This window comes from Bison bison, unplaced genomic scaffold (assembly GCF_000754665.1).
Source record: "Bison bison bison isolate TAMUID 2011002044 unplaced genomic scaffold, Bison_UMD1.0 scf7180017864327, whole genome shotgun sequence".
NCBI classification, from domain to species: Eukaryota; Metazoa; Chordata; class Mammalia; order Artiodactyla; family Bovidae; genus Bison; species Bison bison.
In genome coordinates, this window is record NW_011494899.1 from 1,614,649 (window position 1) to 1,632,496 (window position 17,848).

Genomic DNA, 17,848 nt, shown 5'->3' on the forward strand with positions numbered 1-17,848 from the left:
CCCCCCCGGGCACCCCCCTCTCGAGCGCGCGGGGCCCGCCGACTCCGACCAATAGCAGAGCCGCATTACCTCATCGGCCCTCCAAAAAGTGGGCGGGGCCGGGGGCGCGGGGCGACGGGGCGGGGCCACCCGTCCAGTTCAGGTCCTTTTAGGGAATAATGCAGCTGTGGGCACGCGAGTGGGTGGGCTGAACGCGCCCCTGGTACGCACTGGCGCAGGGGCCCTCCGAGTGGCGCCCCCTTGCCCTTCTCGCCTGCAACCCAGCCATACGCCCACCCCGCCCTCTGGGCGCCTCTGACCCAAACCAAAATCAACTACCGCCGACCCCAGCACCAACCCCTTGGCAGGTCAGAGGTGGCCTTGCCTTGGGGACCTTGACTGCGCCTGGTGGAAAGGATAAATAAAGGGTAACTGTGTCTTCTCTGGAGAGAGCCGGGTCAGAGGGGAAAGATCGAGGTTGCTGACATATCCCCTATCCCTCCGTGTATCGCTGCTCCTGACTTTCCTCCTCAGTAGGAAGTCGTTTGCCTTTTGGAACTGGTGGTAATGAAAGGTTGTTTCCCGGGCTCAGCCGGAGTAAATAGTGAGGCCATTCAACAGGCATCGTTCTGGATTCTGGGATGAGCAAAACGAACTCTTTTCTCCCATGGAAGTAGTAGGCAATGCATTAGAAGAAACATGAGTACATAGGGTGATTTACTAAAGTAATAGTGCCCTGAATGATGAATGATGGGTTAGAAATTCTGCGGAGGGCGCTGCTGTCTACGGGATAATAAGCACAATGGCTGAGAAGGTGACAGCCTGGCTGTAAACAAAAAGCCTCAGCCCTTTGGCAGCAGGGAGGAGATAACAGCAAGGGCAAAGTCCCCAGGCTTACTTGAAAAACCGTAAGTTAGGGCACGAGGAAATGGTAACCTCACCTAGGGCAGACAGGTCTCCATCCTTCAGTGAGGAATTAGGGGTGAACTAATCCCAACCGCAAATGAAACTAGATCCTGGAGAACTATCCAGGATTCAAGAATATGAGGAATTATGGATATCTGCTAAAAACTAAGACTATGACTATTTTTCTTATTCAGTAACCTCTTGAGTCTGCCTTATATTAATATTTTCCATACCTCACGTCATTACATCTCACAATGATCCTTTTAGATAGGAAAAACACAAAGTGTTATTCACACTTTCCAGATGAGGAAACTGTTGCAGAAAGGTGCCATTACTTGGCAACCAGCCAGGAACTGAATTCTCTGATTCCCGCCCCAAGAGAGGTGTTTACTTTCTTGGACTTTTTAGTGGCAGTTAGCTTTAACTGTGCAAGTCTTTTTTGGAGCTGGAATCTTGTTTCTATTCTTGCATCTTTCTCACTTTCTCTCCCAACTCATCCCGTTTGGAAAGAGACTAAAATGATTTGGCAATAAAAATGGTAAAAGTTAGGAACAAAAGAAGGATGAGAAGTACCGCTCTGAAGTGCAAGTTCATCCTCTTTCTCAGAAATTCCTTTGTTTACACCTCAGAGAAGTGACACCAAAATGGCAGGAGCAGAAAGCTTCATTGGACATGATATTTCGAAGAACATTTTTAAAGCTCCTCTTTCCCCCTTAAAAATTTAGCTGTAAGGAGAGGAATCTAGTATCCACAGTTTTCTGTCTTGTTTCCTTCCCAACTTTTAAGACCCTTCCCATCCTAACTTTGACTGTAGCCCCATCCAGAGAGAGCTTTCCTTCTCTCAGTGTTTACTTAGAATTTTACCCCTTGTTCCATGAACTGTAGTTGTACTATTTCCCCAACCACACTAGAAGAAACACTTTGAAGCCTAAGATATTTGAGCAGGCTACATTTTACTCCTCAGGGTATAAATTAGGTTCTCAGGGGACACGGGTATGCGTGTGGCCAGCAACCCTTCGAGTCTTGAGCTGTGGACACTTTGGAGGCCACTCCAAGGATCCAGGTTGAATGAGGGCATACTTGGTAGGATTTGAGAGTTTCATTTATCCCTGCACTGTGCCAGTCATGTGGAAGGTTTTACAGGCCTTTCCAGACCAAATCCACTTTGGATAAGCATCTTACATGTTGAAGCCTTCTCTTCACTCTCTCTCTCTCTTTTCTTTCTCACTTTAAGGTTTTGTCCAAATTACCAGTAGCTTGCCTAGAAAATGAGTGTCAGAGAAATAACTTTTGCTGAACTTCAAGCAGCAGGTTCCTTATAGAAAACATCTGACACATATGATTTTATGGCAGTTACTTATATAAATGTAAGAGTAATCTGATTGTTTTTCTAGCTGAAAGGTAGTAAAATTGCCCTTTGGTTTATTTCCTCTCACTGCCTATCCTAAACTGGGTCAGTGTGTTTGAGTTCAGCTTTTGTTTCAGTTGGAAAGTTCTCCCTAATGTCTAACCCAAGGGGACTATCTTCTGTCCATCCATCCTCAGTCCTCACTTTGAACAAGAGAAAAAGCAAGCTTCATAAATCCTCATAGAGAGGAGCACTACTTCCTGCCTCTGGGTCAAGGGCAGCAAGCAGACCTCATAGCCATCAATCCGGATGTCATTGTGTCCATGGACGTAATAATATGTAAGAATTGCTTTCTCAAGTCCACTTTAGAAGCTAGATGGAGGGGGCCTGGGGCTAATGGTAAATAAGAATGAGGATACCGGCTCCCCACTTTGTCTTGACAGCTAAGGACATTGATAGATTTATAAACCCCAGAAGAACTCAAGAAGTTTCTAAATCTGAGTGGTCCACCCCCTCTTCATATCAAGTTCCAAGATGTTAAAATCTCTGGGAAGTCTCTAATAGACATTTAGAGGACCTGAAAAATGACCTGAGATTCTGCCCATCCTCATTTTACAGGTGGAGAAAATAAGGTTCAGACAGGTGAAGAAATTTCCCCCGAAGTCTCATGGTTAGCTCATGGTAGAGCTGAGATTGTGCTGTGGCTGCCCGATTCCTTACCTGGGCTCTCTTCCTCACACTTGTGGCCCCAGTCCCCCAGACTGCAGTGCATGATCTAATGTTTAGACTCTTATGCAGCCACTCGCAGTCCTGAATCTGCATTTCAAGTCTAAAGATGAGTTTCAGAGTCCCTTTGTACAGTACCCAACAGGTAGAGAACTACACTGCCCTGACTAAATAGTTCTGTGTTATGTTAAAAATCACCTCTGAGCCAATCATAACAAATGCAGCTCTGTACTCCTCAGAGATTTCTCTCTTGTGTGTTTATTTTTCCCTTTCTAAATTATCTAATATCTTTTGAAAGCATTTCAAGTATATTGCTGCAAAGTGACATATGAACATTTTCTTTCTGCGGGACAAAAAGAGGCTGGGATGAAAAACAGTAGCAAAAGATGTGAGATTTGTTCCAAAGGTTGCTGCAGAAACAATTGTTGAGGCAAGTCACCTCACCTGTCTAGACTCAATTTTCTTGTTCATTGGATGAAGGTTGTAACTCAGCGATCTTCAAGAACCCCCCTGGCTGAAAAGTCTCAGGATCCATGGAAAAGTCTCAAGGACAAGGTGAATGTCTCTGAAGGGAAGATAGATCTTACCATTAAACAAGTTTGAGAACAATTAAATGTGACTAAGACTAAGGCATGTCCATCAATTTCTCAATCAACACTGAGTTCCTATTCTGCTTTCTGCTCTCTCCTCCAAGACTCAGGCTGAAACCAAAGATTTTGATGGTGAAAGTATAGAAGAGATTGAGGGTCTTATGCCTGATAGAGCCCCATTGTAATTACTTGTTTCTCTGTCTTTTTGCCTCTTGCATCATAAGCACTAAAAGATCAAGAAATAAGCCTTTTTTTATCTCCATACCTTATTTCTAAAATTCATTGAACTCCTGTATTGCTTTCAGATCACAGTTTAAATGTCACCTCCTCTAGAAAGCCTTCTCTGATTCCCATCTCCAGTCTTTGTCGACCCCCTCCCATGTTATCCTGTGCTTCTTTCTTTCACACTACTTGTCTGACTGTAATCTGATTGTTTACCTTCCTGGATGGTAAGTTCCTTGAGCACAGTGTTCGTAATAGAGTGTTGGTAATAAAGACGTCAATAAGGATTAGCTGAATGGATGGAATTAATTGGCTCCACCAACCAGTACTGAGATAGGTAGGTGGGTAGCTCCTTGGAGAGCTCACAGGGCTGTATCCCTTTGACCAATGCTAGGGGGCGCTGTAAGCCAGAGAACACCCATTCCCTCAGCCTGAAGCCTCAGCTGGTCTCACTGAGAAGGGGGGAAAGGCACAGTTCCACACTAGTCAGTGGGGTGTGGGTGCCTTTGAGTGGGTGAAACTAACCCCTCCCGTCTGCAGTGGCCACAAAGCTCTCAGTCAGCATCCCGTCTGGGTCCGCAGCTGCCCAGCTTCTCCACCCCCAGGCTGGCCACATGTCAACCCAAGGGGAGCCGTGCTCTCAAGAAGCTACATACTTGTGAATCATGGATTTGAGGGGTACTGGGGAGACCTGGGAATACAACAGAGGATTCCATGGTCCTTCTCTTTCAGGGCAGAGCTGGCCTCTGAAAACTGAAACTGGAGAAGGTCCTAAGATGTGTGTCATCTCTGTGGCTGTGTAGGGAAACACCTCTCCTCTTTCTTGTCCCTTCTCCTCCAGACCCCAGCTGCCCTGCCTTCCCCCAAACCCACAGTCCATCAGAAAGTCATTGCATTTAAAAATAGTCTCTTCTGAGCAACAGACAGCTCCGGTCCACCCTGCACCGTGAGCCCTGACCGGGCCTTCAGCAGGGCTGCCACCCGGCACTGGGGGATTATGGACCTAAGGTGGCAGGCACTTCAGGTTCTCTCTGTGTCTGGCACCAGCAGGGAGTGAACACCTTGCCTTGCTTCCATCTGGAGCCAATTTTACGGCAGTAAAATTGCAGGGCGTCTCTTTCCCCGGCTCTGCCCCATCCCTGCCAGGGAGTGAAGACCCCTTAGTGTGAGTCTCTGGCTGAATTCACCTGAATCCTGGGGTGTTGGCATTTCTTTTTGCAGGGAGCTACTCTCAGAGATTTTAAACTAGAAAACACATGTGCTCAGTGGAGACATTTTGTGCTCCTTTTTACTGGAGTGGTGGGAGATGGGAAACAGAGCTAAGATTCCAGCACTTGCTCTTTTTTGTTTTTAAGTGACTGTGTACTCAGTTGGTTGACTGTTTCTATGAAGGGTAATATGAAGTGGAAGCAGAACTTCTCCTCCTCGACCCTGTCTTAATGTCTTCCTTATGCCCATGGAGTCCGTGTGTTTTCCTTTAAAAATGAGCAGCTCCTTTGTGGTTTCTTTGAAGGTTGCATGCTCAGCTTTGCACAGAAGACACCCATGAGTGTCTCTGCCTGCCACTCTGTGGCTTGGGAGGGAGTGGGACGGTCAGACAGATATAGGATTGCTCTGCTGTCAGACTGGGCTAGAGATCCCGTTTCTGCCAAGGTGCTCGAGCCCTTTTTGGTGGAACCTGCTGGAATTGAATGGAGAAGGCAATGGCACCCCACTCCAGTATTCTTGCCTGGAAAATCCCATGGATGGAGGAGCCTGGTAGGCTGTAGTCCATGGGGTCGCTAAGAGTCAGACACGACTGAGCGACTTCCCTTTCATTTTTCACTTTCATGCATTGGAGAAGGAAGTGGCAACCCACTCCAGTGTTCTTGCCTGGAGAATCCCAGGGACTGGGAAGCCTGGTGGGCTGCCGTCTATAGGGTCGCACAGAGTCAGACACGACTGAAGCGACTTGGCAGCAGCAGCAGCTGGAATTGAAACTGACATGTCCTATGCAATGGGGATACCATTAAACACATCCTTCCTTAAACTTAACTGCTGAGCCTCCGCTCTCTCTGGTTTTTTGCTTTCTACCTCTCCAACTGGGTACAACTGTACCTTCTCAGTCTTCTTTGCAGACTCTTAAGGCTCTTCCTGCCACTAAAATATAGGTGTTTCCCAATTTTGTCCAAGGATCCCTTTTCATCCCTTCCCTTCCTTCCTAGCTTCCACACTCCCCCTAGCTAATCCCACTGTCTCCCCTGGACCCACCTCCCACTCTGGTCTGTCCACTGCTGTAAGCAGCAGTATCCCTCTGAGCTCTTATCTAGACCCAATTTCCCCTGGACAGTTGCATTTGGAGGTCACATGGGCTCCTCAGATCCCTAAGAGTCCAAACTCACTGTCTTCCTCTCAGTCCTTTCTGGTGAGGTCTGAGGATGGCAGGCCATCCCTGCCAGTGGCAGGTCTGAGGATGGGAGGCCATCCTTGCCAGTGGCACCATCATTTACCAAGTCCTGTAGATTCTCACTCCATGCATCTCTTCTAACCTCCACTTCCTCCCTCTTTCCACCATGTCTGCCTTGGATTAGCCCCCTATAGTCTTTCCTGACAATTTCAGTTGTCGCATAATTATCCACTCTGTCCAGGGTCTTTCTCTATAAAAGTCAACTTTTGTACTGCTGCTCATGTTAAGTTTTTCAAATATAAATCTGAAGTCATTCTGTCTTTGGCTTATAATGATTCACTTGTTCTCCGTGGCTTTCTGAACAAAGTCTTAAGCTCCCAAGAAAGGCGTACAAGGCTCTGTGTGCTCTGGCTCATCCTGCGGTCCCCAGAGGAGCACCATTTGAGCAGAATACATTGTGACTGCTATCCCTGCAGTTACACAACAGCATGTCCTGTCGTATTTCCCCATTCAACCTATGCTTCCAACCTATGTCCCCATTCTCATCTTCAAGCCTTTTGTGTTCCAGCTCTCAGTTCCTGCCTCTGAGGCTTGTTCACACTGCACTGTTTGCCTGGAATCCACCTTCCACCACTATATTCCTGACCCTCCTCTGGCTCATCGGTCAGGATCTTTATCGTTCCGCATTCAACTTGAATTACCTCATGGATATTTTCCCTGACCCTGTCTCTGCCTTAGCAGATCTGACCGCTTCTCCGAGGCCTCTCCTTCTTCAGTCCCCTCCCACTCACACAGTATCCCCCAGATTCACACCAGGTTCCTCCCATAGTCTGCTAGTGGTTGATATGTCTTTCTCTCCCTTAGACAGCAAGGAAATCCAGCCCCTTCCTCAGCCTTTAGCACAGCATCTGCACTTCATACTCATAGGCACTTTCCAAATATTGAGAAAATAAACTAACCAATGAATAGCAGAGAAAATGGGGGGAGGGATTGTCAATGTATCAGCTTCACAAGTTCATCATAACAGAGGTTCTGGAATTCAGCTTCTCGAGTCCAGAAAGTCAACTGGATACAGCTCCGAGCTGATCAGTCCCAGAAACACTAGGACTCATAGGAGACCAGCAACCCAAGCAAACTGCATTATTTTTGTTTCCCATGAGAGAGATAATTGTCATGTAGAATAGGATACATGTGTCAACATGACCCTCATATTTTTTCCTGATAACCATAGAGAGCTTCACATGAAGCTAGTTTCTCATCAGAAAGAGCTGGAATAGAGGGAAGGAGATCAGAAGGGTATTTCAGCTGAGATACTGTAGAATTCTCCTTCTCACTGAGAGGAATCCTTGGCCACAAGGGTGACAGTGCCCACAACTGCTGGCTAGAGTCCCTCTACCTGTACATTGACAAGGTCATACATATATTGCCAACTTTGGCTCCCTTGGTCTTTCCATTTTTATTCTCCAAACTTGCCTAGACTTTTTCTATACTAGGAATATTATGATCCATTTGGTTTCTATATTTTAGATTATAAGTCACCATCCTATAATGACCCTCAAATTAACAAGTTTGAAAAAAAAAAATTAACAAGTTTGAGTTTTAGATTTTGAATTCTCCTCTTACCATGTTTTGATTTACTGTGAAGCACTTGCATAGCATGTGGATTTATAGCTTCAGTGCTCAGAAGACAGACAGCCTTCTTTCCACTGCTCTACTGTGAGGCAGTCACTGGCAATCAGGCACGGCAGTCTATGTATGCCTCACAGCTTGTATGTCACAGTGTGATCATCAGCTCTTTTATGGAAAGTATATGGTTCTCACCTTCCTGCCCTCCTTCCTTCCAGTTTCCTTAGACACTGACTGGGTATGCAACAGGCACACTAGGGATCCAAGTGAACAAGGCACAGACCACCCTCAAGGAGTTCCAGTCTAGCAGGAGAGAAAGACTTGAAAACAATAGTGGGCGGCATGATCTACAGCAGGAGGGTCAGAGGTGCCAGGAGTTGGGCCACCCAACCAGGGAACGGGGAGATGTTTGGAAGCCCATATTAGAATAAGACAGAGAACCAGAGGTGGGAGAGAATTGTGGGTCATCAAATCCAACCCCTATGGAAAAAGGCCCCAGAGATGTGGGCTTCTTTATGGTCACACAGGATTGCTAGAAAAGACAAGGCAAGGAATCAGACCCCTTAGTATCTCATCATCTTCCCATCACTCCAGATTTCTCTAATTTGTGGCTGGGTACATAATAAATATGCAGTAAATAATTATTTTCCTGTCCTGTAATGTTCATCCACCTTGGGATGATAAACTGGAAAGGTTTCTAAGACCAGAGAAAGGAAAGGGAACTTGCATTAATGGAGTAGCTGCTACATACAAGGCTTTTTCAATACAGTGTTTCCTCCAATACTCACAACCTTAAAAAAGAGGTATTATTTTATGTCCATTTTATAGTCAAGAAAACTGAGGTTCAAAAATTAAACTGCATGTCCAATTTCTTACAAGGAAGGGAGTGGCAGAACTGTGATTCAGACCTAGAGTCCTCTTTCCTAATAAGCACTCTTTCTGGAGACTGAAAAGTCACTGTATCCATAGGTTCATGGCCTGCAGGTGACTTCCTCTTCCTCTTTTGGGTTCCCAGTGAGTACTCAGAGCTCTTGATCATTGTGTGATGCAACCAAGCAGGAGACATGGTACCTTTCAAAGGAGGGCCAGTGAGGGAGCGTTTAAGCATCATCTCTTCTTTGACCTGGTTTGCAGGGGAGATGACAGGAGAAATCACAGAGCAGGCAGTATCTGGTGTAAGATCATGGCTTTCATGACTGAGTGAATGATACTGGAAAATTACATTTGTATTACCAAAGAAGGGCCCAGAATCCAGAGGCAAGCTGATAAAATATTGGTCAGTATTTTTTTAACAGCTAATGAATATGACTTCATTTCCTTCTGAACTTTTAAGCATAAGATTGAGGCAGTATACCAGGTTTTATCTCAGTTCTGCCATACACAATAGTTGAGTGACAATGAGTAAATCAATAAACCCACTTTCTTTAAATGTAAAACCAGTGGTTTAGATTTTATGACCTCTCATAACTTTCCAGTGGAATATTCTGGAAGGCAGACTGATGAGCAGCTTTGGCACCAAGATTTATAATGTCTATAAACCTGTGTTGTGATCTTTTTTGACTTTTTCACATTGTGACCTTGTACAAGTTCCTTAACTTCTCTGAGCCTCAGATCAGTTCAGTTCAGTCGCTCAGTCATATCCGACTGTTTGCAACGCCCTGGACTGCAGCATGCCAGACCTCCCTGTCTATCACAAACTCCCAGAGTTTACTCAAACTCATGTCCTCAGATATCTAATGGTAAAACAGAGGAGCAACTCATAGGATCTTCATGAGGATCAAACAAGGTGCAGAGAATAAGGCTCTGGCACCGTGAGAACCTGTGTGGACCAGGGTGTGGCCCTCCAGGTACAAAGACGAATGAGATCCCTGCAGTTAAGTAGCCTGCTGTCTGATGATCTTTGTTTATTAATGAAGACCATGTTCCCATGTCATATCCCCTTTGACCATATCCGTAATACCCAGAGAAGGGATGGGGGAAAGGAGGAAGCAAACAAAAGCAATCCTTGATAGTAATAGCTAATTCCTATAGTGTGCCTATGAAATGCAGGGCATTCTTCTTCTAGGCAGTTTTCATATATTAATTCATACTAATCTTATAGAGAAAGCTGTGAGGTAGATGAGCTTATCCTCACCATCCGGTTTTTCTTCAGGTGTAGAAACAAAGCTACAGAGAGATTATGTAACTTGCTCAAGATCACACGGGAAGGATGCTGCAGTGCTTGGATTAGAATCTAGAGCAGCCTGGCCCAAGAGTCCATACTCTTAACCACCCTGCCAGCCTTCCTCTTCAGGGTGAAGGTGAACATGCAGAAAACAGGAAGGATACAAGGGGCCAATGCCCAATGTCTGTCACTGGGTGGGTCTTCCTTCCCAGAATGCCTTGCACCCATCAATCCAAGTATTGAGGATCAGCCATGGTCCCTATCAGTAGGACAATTAGTAGGCCAGAGAGTACATCAGCAGGCCTACTGAAGAGTAATACTTCTGGAGTCAGTGTGATTTCTGCCTTGGGTTGAGCACAGAATCTAGAATCAGAACAGTTACTAAAATTCTATCTCTTCTATCTATTGAGTTTATCTCTAAACTTATATTTATTCCCTATAAAATGGGGAAAAACATTCAATTCACAGAGGAAGTTTTAAGGATAAAAGTCATAAATACCTAATACTGGCTGAGGATTTATTATGTACCAGGTCCTCTTTTATATGTACTTTACAAGTATCAGTTCAGTTCAGTCGCTCAGTCGTGTCCGACTCTTTGCGACCCCATGAATCACAGCATGCCAGGCTTCCCTGTCCATCACCAACTCCTGGAGTTCACTCAAACTCATGTCCAACAAGTCGGTGATGCCATCCAGCTATCTCATCCTCTGTCATCATCTTCTCCTCCTGCCCCCAATCCCTCCCAGCATCAGGGTCTTTTCCAATGAGTGAATTTTTCACATGAAGTAGCCAAAGTATTGGAGTTTCAGCTTCAACTTCAGTCCTTCCAATGAACACCCAGGACTGATCTCCTCTAGGATGGACTGGTTGGATCTCCTTGCAGTCCAAGGGACTCTCAAGAGTCTTCTCCAACATTACAGTTCAAAAGCATCAATTCTTTGGCGCTCAGCTTTCTTCACAGTCCAACTCTCACATCGATATATGACCATTGGAAAAACCATAGCCTTGACTAGACGGACCTTTGTTGGCAAAGTAATGTCTCTGCTTTTGAGTATGCTATCTAGGTTGGTCATAACTTTTCTTCCAAGGAGTAGGCATCTTTTAATTTCATGGCTGCAGTCACCATCTGCAGTGATTTTGGAGCCCCCAAAAATAAAGTCTGACATTGTTTACACTGTTTCCCCATTTTTTGCCATGAAGTGATGGGATCGTATGCCATGATCTTTTTTTCTGAATGTTGAGCTTTAAGCCAACTTTTTAACTCTCCTCTTTGACTTCATCAAGAGGCTTTTTAGTTCCTCTTCACTTTGTGCCGTAAGGGTGGTGTCATCTGCATATCTGAGGTCATTGATATTTCTCCCGGCAGTCTTGATTCCAGCTTTTGCTTCTTCCAGCCCAGCGTTTCTCATGATGTACTCTGCTTGGAAGTTAAATAAGCAGGGTGACAATATACAGCCTTGATGTACTCCTTTTCCAATTTGGAACCAGTCTGTTGTTCCATGTCCAGTTCTAACTGTTGCTTCCTGACCTGCATATAGGTTTCTCAAGAGGCAGGTCAGGTGGTCTGGTATTCCCATCTCTTTCAGAATTTTCCATAGTTTCTTGTGATCCACACAGTCAAAGGCTTTGGCATAGTTAATAAAGCAGAAATATAAATGTATTTAATTCTCAAAACCATAAGATGTAGCAACTGTTATTATCATACCCATTTTACAGAAAAGAAAGTTGAGGCATAAAGAGGTTCAGAAACGTGGTCAAGATCACACAGTTAATAAGTGGTAGTACCAGAATTGGAAGTTCACCCTCAAGCTCTGTGCTTCTTACCATCTCCCTGCACTCCAGTGATAGGTTGAAAACATTTTGCAAACACTAAATGTCACTATTGTCTATTCTCTCATTTCCATGTCTTTGTTCGCACTATTCCCTTGACCTCGAGTGTCTTTACTCCTCTTCCGGCTACCTCTTACTTGTCTTGTGGGATAAAAAGTGAGGTTCCAGAGCCCCACATGATGTGTTAGAGCTGCCTTACTCTGGCTTATGAGTGAGAGCTGATAGTTATATTTTCTGGATTTTTGCCAGTCAGTTGTTAAACATAGGCATTATTAAAAATGCAATTGTATAAACTTACAATCAAACAAATTATATGAAAAATACAGTAATGAATATTTAAAACCCATCACTTCCTCATTATTTTATTCTGTTATATACTCTCATCTATGCTCTTGATGTTATTTCCAGCTGTTGTACCTATATGACAAAAGCAGTCTTCCCAACTCTGCATTCAGTGACATCACACTGGTAATTTAAAATTGGCCATGATTGAAGAAGATCCATTAGAGCAATTGCCAGATGCTACAAACCAGGCTTTTGGTCTTGAAGAGCTAGTTGCTAAGTATTTACCACCACATCACTGCCATTAATTAACCGTGCTCTCGGAAAGTAACCTTTCTGTTAATTTTCTTATCAATAAGATGGAGACAGCATTAGTGCCTACTTCACAGAGTTGTGAAGAATAAACATGATACATGGGAAGGATTTAGCAGAATTCCTAGTACAGAGTCAGCCATGAATGAGTGGACATGGTCAATATTATTATTAAAGCAAACTTACTGTCATCATTAAGTAATCATCTTGTGCGGGTAGCCTCTCCTTCTATCCAAGCTGGGTCCCACCATCAGAGATTATCTGTAACTTGATTTTCATCACAGTACACTGGGATTGTCAGTTTCTATGTCATTTCCCCTCTTTAAGAAGTGAGCTAGCTAGCAAAGTCTGAGTTTTCTCTTCTGAACACTTAGCCCAATGCCTGATGCACAGTAGGACCTCAACAAACTGTTTAGATTATTAGTGAGCAAAGTGTTTAGAAGCTTCTGAAAAACCAGAATTAGGGAACTTGAGGTTTCTTTAATCACATTACAAACTTTAAGAAATTCTTCTCCACATCCAGGCACTGCTGGAATATTATGTTTGGGGTTCATACCTTGGGAGTACCTTATCATGTGGTAATTTTGGAATTTCAGGAACCAAAAGTCCCCTGTTTTGGTGCCCAGACAGACCTACCACACACTGAACTCTTAAAACAAAGTTCTCAGTGTGTATAATATGGAGCCCCTGTGATAGTTTTAGCGTGTCTAGGAAGAATATGACCAGTAACTTTCCAAACCACTTGATCGTAGCTGGAACTGCCTCTGCCTCAAGTATTTAGAGAAAAAAAGATCTTGATGTCACATCAACAAACTCTTAAAGAGATTGCACATACCTGGAGTGCTTTTCAAGGCCTAGGAGCCAGTGATTGCAGGCTGATTTCAGGCAGAAAGGAGGGGAGAGGCCAAAGGCATGTTGAAAAATCATTTTTTGTCTGTTGTTCCTTTGTATGAACTGGTTGCTGGCTTATGCAACACCCAGTAATTAAAATGGCTGGAATGCTTTGCATTTTTACAGCAACGTGAAGGCGGCTCAGAGGCCTGGAGCTGGAGCCAGCTGGAGGCCCAGTGATCCTACCCTAGCTGCCCCTTGGCCTGGCAGAGGTGGTTTGCATCTGCCTTAGGGTGGGGGTGGTAGGGAGTAGGGAGGAAGTCAGAGGGGTCAGGAGTAGTCCCCTTCCCCAGTCAGGTGCATCCACCTCTAGCAGGAAGATACCCATCGGCCACCCACCTTCTGGAAGTCTGTAATGATGAGTGGTGCTGCCGAGAAATGGTAAACAATGAGATAGCTACTCTGTACCAGGTCCTGTACTAATAACGTTATGTATATTATCTGAATTCAAGAAAAAAACTTAGACCATATCACCCGCCTGCTCAAAGCTCTCTGGATCCCTCATGCATTTAGAGTGAATTCTGAATACCTCCTGCTTCCATCCCCAGCATGATGTAGTTCCTGGCCTCATTGCCCCTGCCTCCCCTGCTCTCCCCACTGCTCACCACATTCCCACCTTGCTGGCCTCCTTTCATCCTCTCACCAAACTCAGCTTGCTTCCGGCTCTAGGACTGCCTTCATCTCCTTCCTAGGCTTTCCTCAGTCCTGCCATGGCTGGTTCCTTCTTGTTATTCAGCATCCAGCTCAGTTGTCACCTTCTCAGAGACATATGCCCTGGTTGAAGTAGGACAACCATCCCCAGGCATTTATGCCTCCCACTGCTCTGGGTTTCAGATTTATTTCCTTTTTGCACTTATTGCTATCTGAAAAAAAAAATCTTATTTGCTTATTTTTTATTCATTGTCTTTTCCACATAGAATAGAAATTCCTTAAGGTCAGGGCCCTTGTCTGTGATTTCTCTGGTGTATGCACAGCACCTAGATCAGTTCAGTTCAGTTGCTCAGTAGTGTCTGATTCTTTGCAACCCCATGAACCGCAGCACACCAGGCCTCCCTGTCCATCACCAACTCCCAGAGTTCACTCAAACTCATGTCCATTGAGTCGGTGATGCCATCCAGCCATCTCATCCTCTGTTGTCTCCTTCTCCTGCCCTCAATCTTTCCCAGCATCAGGGTGTTTTCCAATGAGTCAGCTCTTCGCATCAGGTGGCCAAAGTATTGGAGTTTCAGCTTCAACATCAGTCCAACAAATGAACACCCAGGAATGATATCCTTTAGGATGTACTGGTTGGATCTCCTTGCAGTCCAAGGACTCTCAAGAGTCTTCTCCAACACCACAGTTCAAAAGCATCAATTCTTAGACACTCAATTTCTTTATAGTCCAACTCTCATGTCCATACATGACTACTTGAAAAACCATAACCTTGACTAGACAGATGTTTGTTGAAAAAGTAATGTCCCTGCTTTTTAATATGCTGTCTAGTTTGGTCATAACTTTCCTTCCAAGGAGTAAGAGTCTTTTAATTTCATGGCTGCAGTTACCATCTGCAGTGATTTTGGAGCTCAAAAAAATAAAGTCAGCCACTTTTTCCACGTTTCCCCATCTATTTGCCATGAAGTGGTGGGACAGGATGCCATAATCTTAGTTTTCTCAGTGTTGAGCTTTAAGCCAACTTTTTCACTCTCCTCTTTCACTTTCATCAAGAATCTCTTAAGCTCTTCTTCACTTTCTGCCGTAAGGGTGGTGTCATCTGCATATCTGAAGTTACTGATATTTCTCCCAGCAGTCTTGATTCCAGCTTGTGCTTCTTCCAGCCCAGCATTTTTCATGATGTACTCTGCATGTAAGTTAAATAAGCAGGGCGACAACATACAGCCTTGACGCACTCCTTTTCCTATTTGGAACCAGTCTGTTGTTCCATGTCCAGTTCTAACTGTTGCTTCCTGACCTGCTACAGGTTTCTCAAGAGGCAGGTCAGGTGGTCTGGTATTCCCATCTCCTTCAGAATTTTCCAGTTTATTGTGATCCATACAGTCAAAGGCTTTGGCATAGTCAATAAAGCAGAAATAGATGTTTTTCTAGAACTCTCTTGCTTTTTTGATGATCCAGCACATGTTGGCAATTTGATTTAGCACTGTGGGCAGGAATACCTTAGAAGAAATGGAGTAGCCATCGTAGTCAACAAAGGAGTCCAAAATGCAGTACTTGGATGCAATCTCAAAAATGATAGAATGATCTCTATTTATTTCCAAGGCAAACCATTAAATATCACGGTAATCCAAGTGTATTTGCCGACCAGTAATGCTGAAGAAGGTGAATTTGAACAGTTTTATGAAGACCTACAAGACCTTTTAGAACTAACACCCAAAAAAGATGTCCTTTTCATTATAGGGGACTGGAATGCAAAAGTAGGAAGTCAAGAAACACCTGGAGTAACAGGCAAATTTGGCCTTGGCATACAGAATGGAGCAGGGCAATGGACCATAGAGTTTTGCCACGAGAATGCAGTGGTCATAGCAAACATACTTTTCCAACAATACAAGAGAAGACTCTACACATGGACATCACCAAATGGCCAACATCGAAATCAGATTGATAATATTCTTTGCAGCCAAAGATGGAGAAGCTCTACACAGTCAGCAAAATTAAGACCGGGAGCTGACTATAGCTCAGATCATGAACTCCTTATTGCCAAATTCAGACTTACATTTAAGAAAGTGGGCAAAACCAGTAGACCATTCAGGTATGACCTAAATCAAATCTCTTATGACTGTAGAGGGGAAGTGAGAAATGGATTTAAGGGACTAGATCTGATAGACAAAGTTCCTGATGAAGTATGATCAGAGGTTCATGACATTGTACAGGAGACAGGGATCAAGACCATCCCCAAGAAAAAGAAATGCAAACAAGCAAAATGGCTGCCTGAGGAGGCCTTAAAAAGAGCTGTGAAAAGAAGAGAAGTGAAAAGCAAAGGAGAAAAGGAAAGATGTAAGCATCTGAATGCAGAGTTCCAAAGAATAGCAAGGAGAGATAAGAAAACCTTCCTCAGTGATCAATGTAAAGAAATAGAGGAAAACAATAGAATGGGAAAGACTAGAGACCTCTTCAAGAAAACTGCAGATACCAAGGGAACATTTCATGCAAAGATGGGCTCAATCAAGGACAGAAATGGTATGGACCTAACAGAAGCAGAAGATATTAAGAAGAGGTGGGAAAAATACACAGAAGAACTGTACAAAAAAGATCTTCACGACCCATATAATCATGATGGTTTGATCACTCACCTAGAGCCAGACATCCTGGAATGTGAAGTCAAATGGGCCTTAGGAAGCATCACTACAAAGAAAGCACCTAGATCAGTATTCAATACATATATGTCAAGATAAGTTTTTGCAGCAACCAGGAAAGCTAGACATCATTGTCTTCACCTTCCAGGTGAGAAAGCTGAACCTCAGGGCGGTTAAATAACTTGCTCAAGGTCATCCCATAGGAGGGGATGTCCCCAAGGTCTGTCTGATTCCTAAGCCCATGATTTAGGATCGGTATGCATTTACCTTCCCCCTTGCACAGGTGACTGCATTTCAAGGGAAGGAATCAGGACTGAAGGCTAACTGTCAGTGCTTTCATAATATAATGATGATAAGATCAAGAAATTAGAATGTAAACACGTAATGGTACCCACCCCACTAGTGGTCTATCCAAGTTCTGCCACCTTGATATCTTGGATGAGTTAATTGCCCTCTCTGAGCATTTTTTTTTTTTTAAATGTGTAGTGGGTGTCTGCTTTCAACTCCTCTAGGCAATTATATAACAGTGTGTGAAGTCCCACACACTGAAGTCCCACAAGTGTGGAGAGACTGGTATATTGCATGGAACACTAGGGTGGAAGCCACACCCCAGGGGAACAGTGCTCTTCTGTCTATGTGGATAACCTCAGCACTGAGCAGCTGAATTTAGAAGTTGGCCTTTAAAATCCTTTGGGCTGTTTGAGGAAGGGCAGACTTGGTTAAAATAAGGAACATTATCACTACCTTGCCTCCATGATAGAAACTTCTTACTCCAGAGTCTGACCCGGCCTCACCCCCATCTGCAGGCTTCCTCCTAGCCAGGGAGGATCTGTGTCCTTACTCACCATGACAGATCTGTATCTTTCCCCCACTATTGGCTTTTTAAAAAGTGTTTTATTTTGATGTAATTTCTATCTATAGAAAAGTTGAAAGAATAGTTCAAAGAAATACCAGATACTTCTTGCCCTTAGAGCTTGATTTAGTAGTACATTTTCTCTTTCCTCCCTCTCTCTCCCTCTCTCTCTCATACACACACACACACACACACACACACAGCTGTTTAGGAGGTAGCTATAGACATGATGCCTCTTTATCCTTAAGTATTTCAGTATTCATTTCCCCAAAACAGGCCTCCATCAGCTCCTGCAGTGTGGAGCAACTTAGGAAATGCGGTTTGCATTCCAAACCCCAAGTCTGCATCTTACTAACCATCTGCTGTTGTGCAGGTTTCACTCTTCTGGCTCATCTGTACACTGGGGGCACTAAGCACACCTACATCATAGGGTCACTGTGAGAAGT

The 17,848-nt window shown here is 44.2% G+C and overlaps 1 protein-coding gene across 3 annotated transcripts in view; it reads left to right on the forward strand.

Annotated features, from left to right (window-relative positions):
• SYN3 (synapsin III) overlaps nucleotides 1–17,848 on the forward strand; it is a 487,071-nt gene that overhangs the window by 211,149 nt on the left and 258,074 nt on the right. The gene's annotated exons all lie outside the window — the stretch shown is intronic.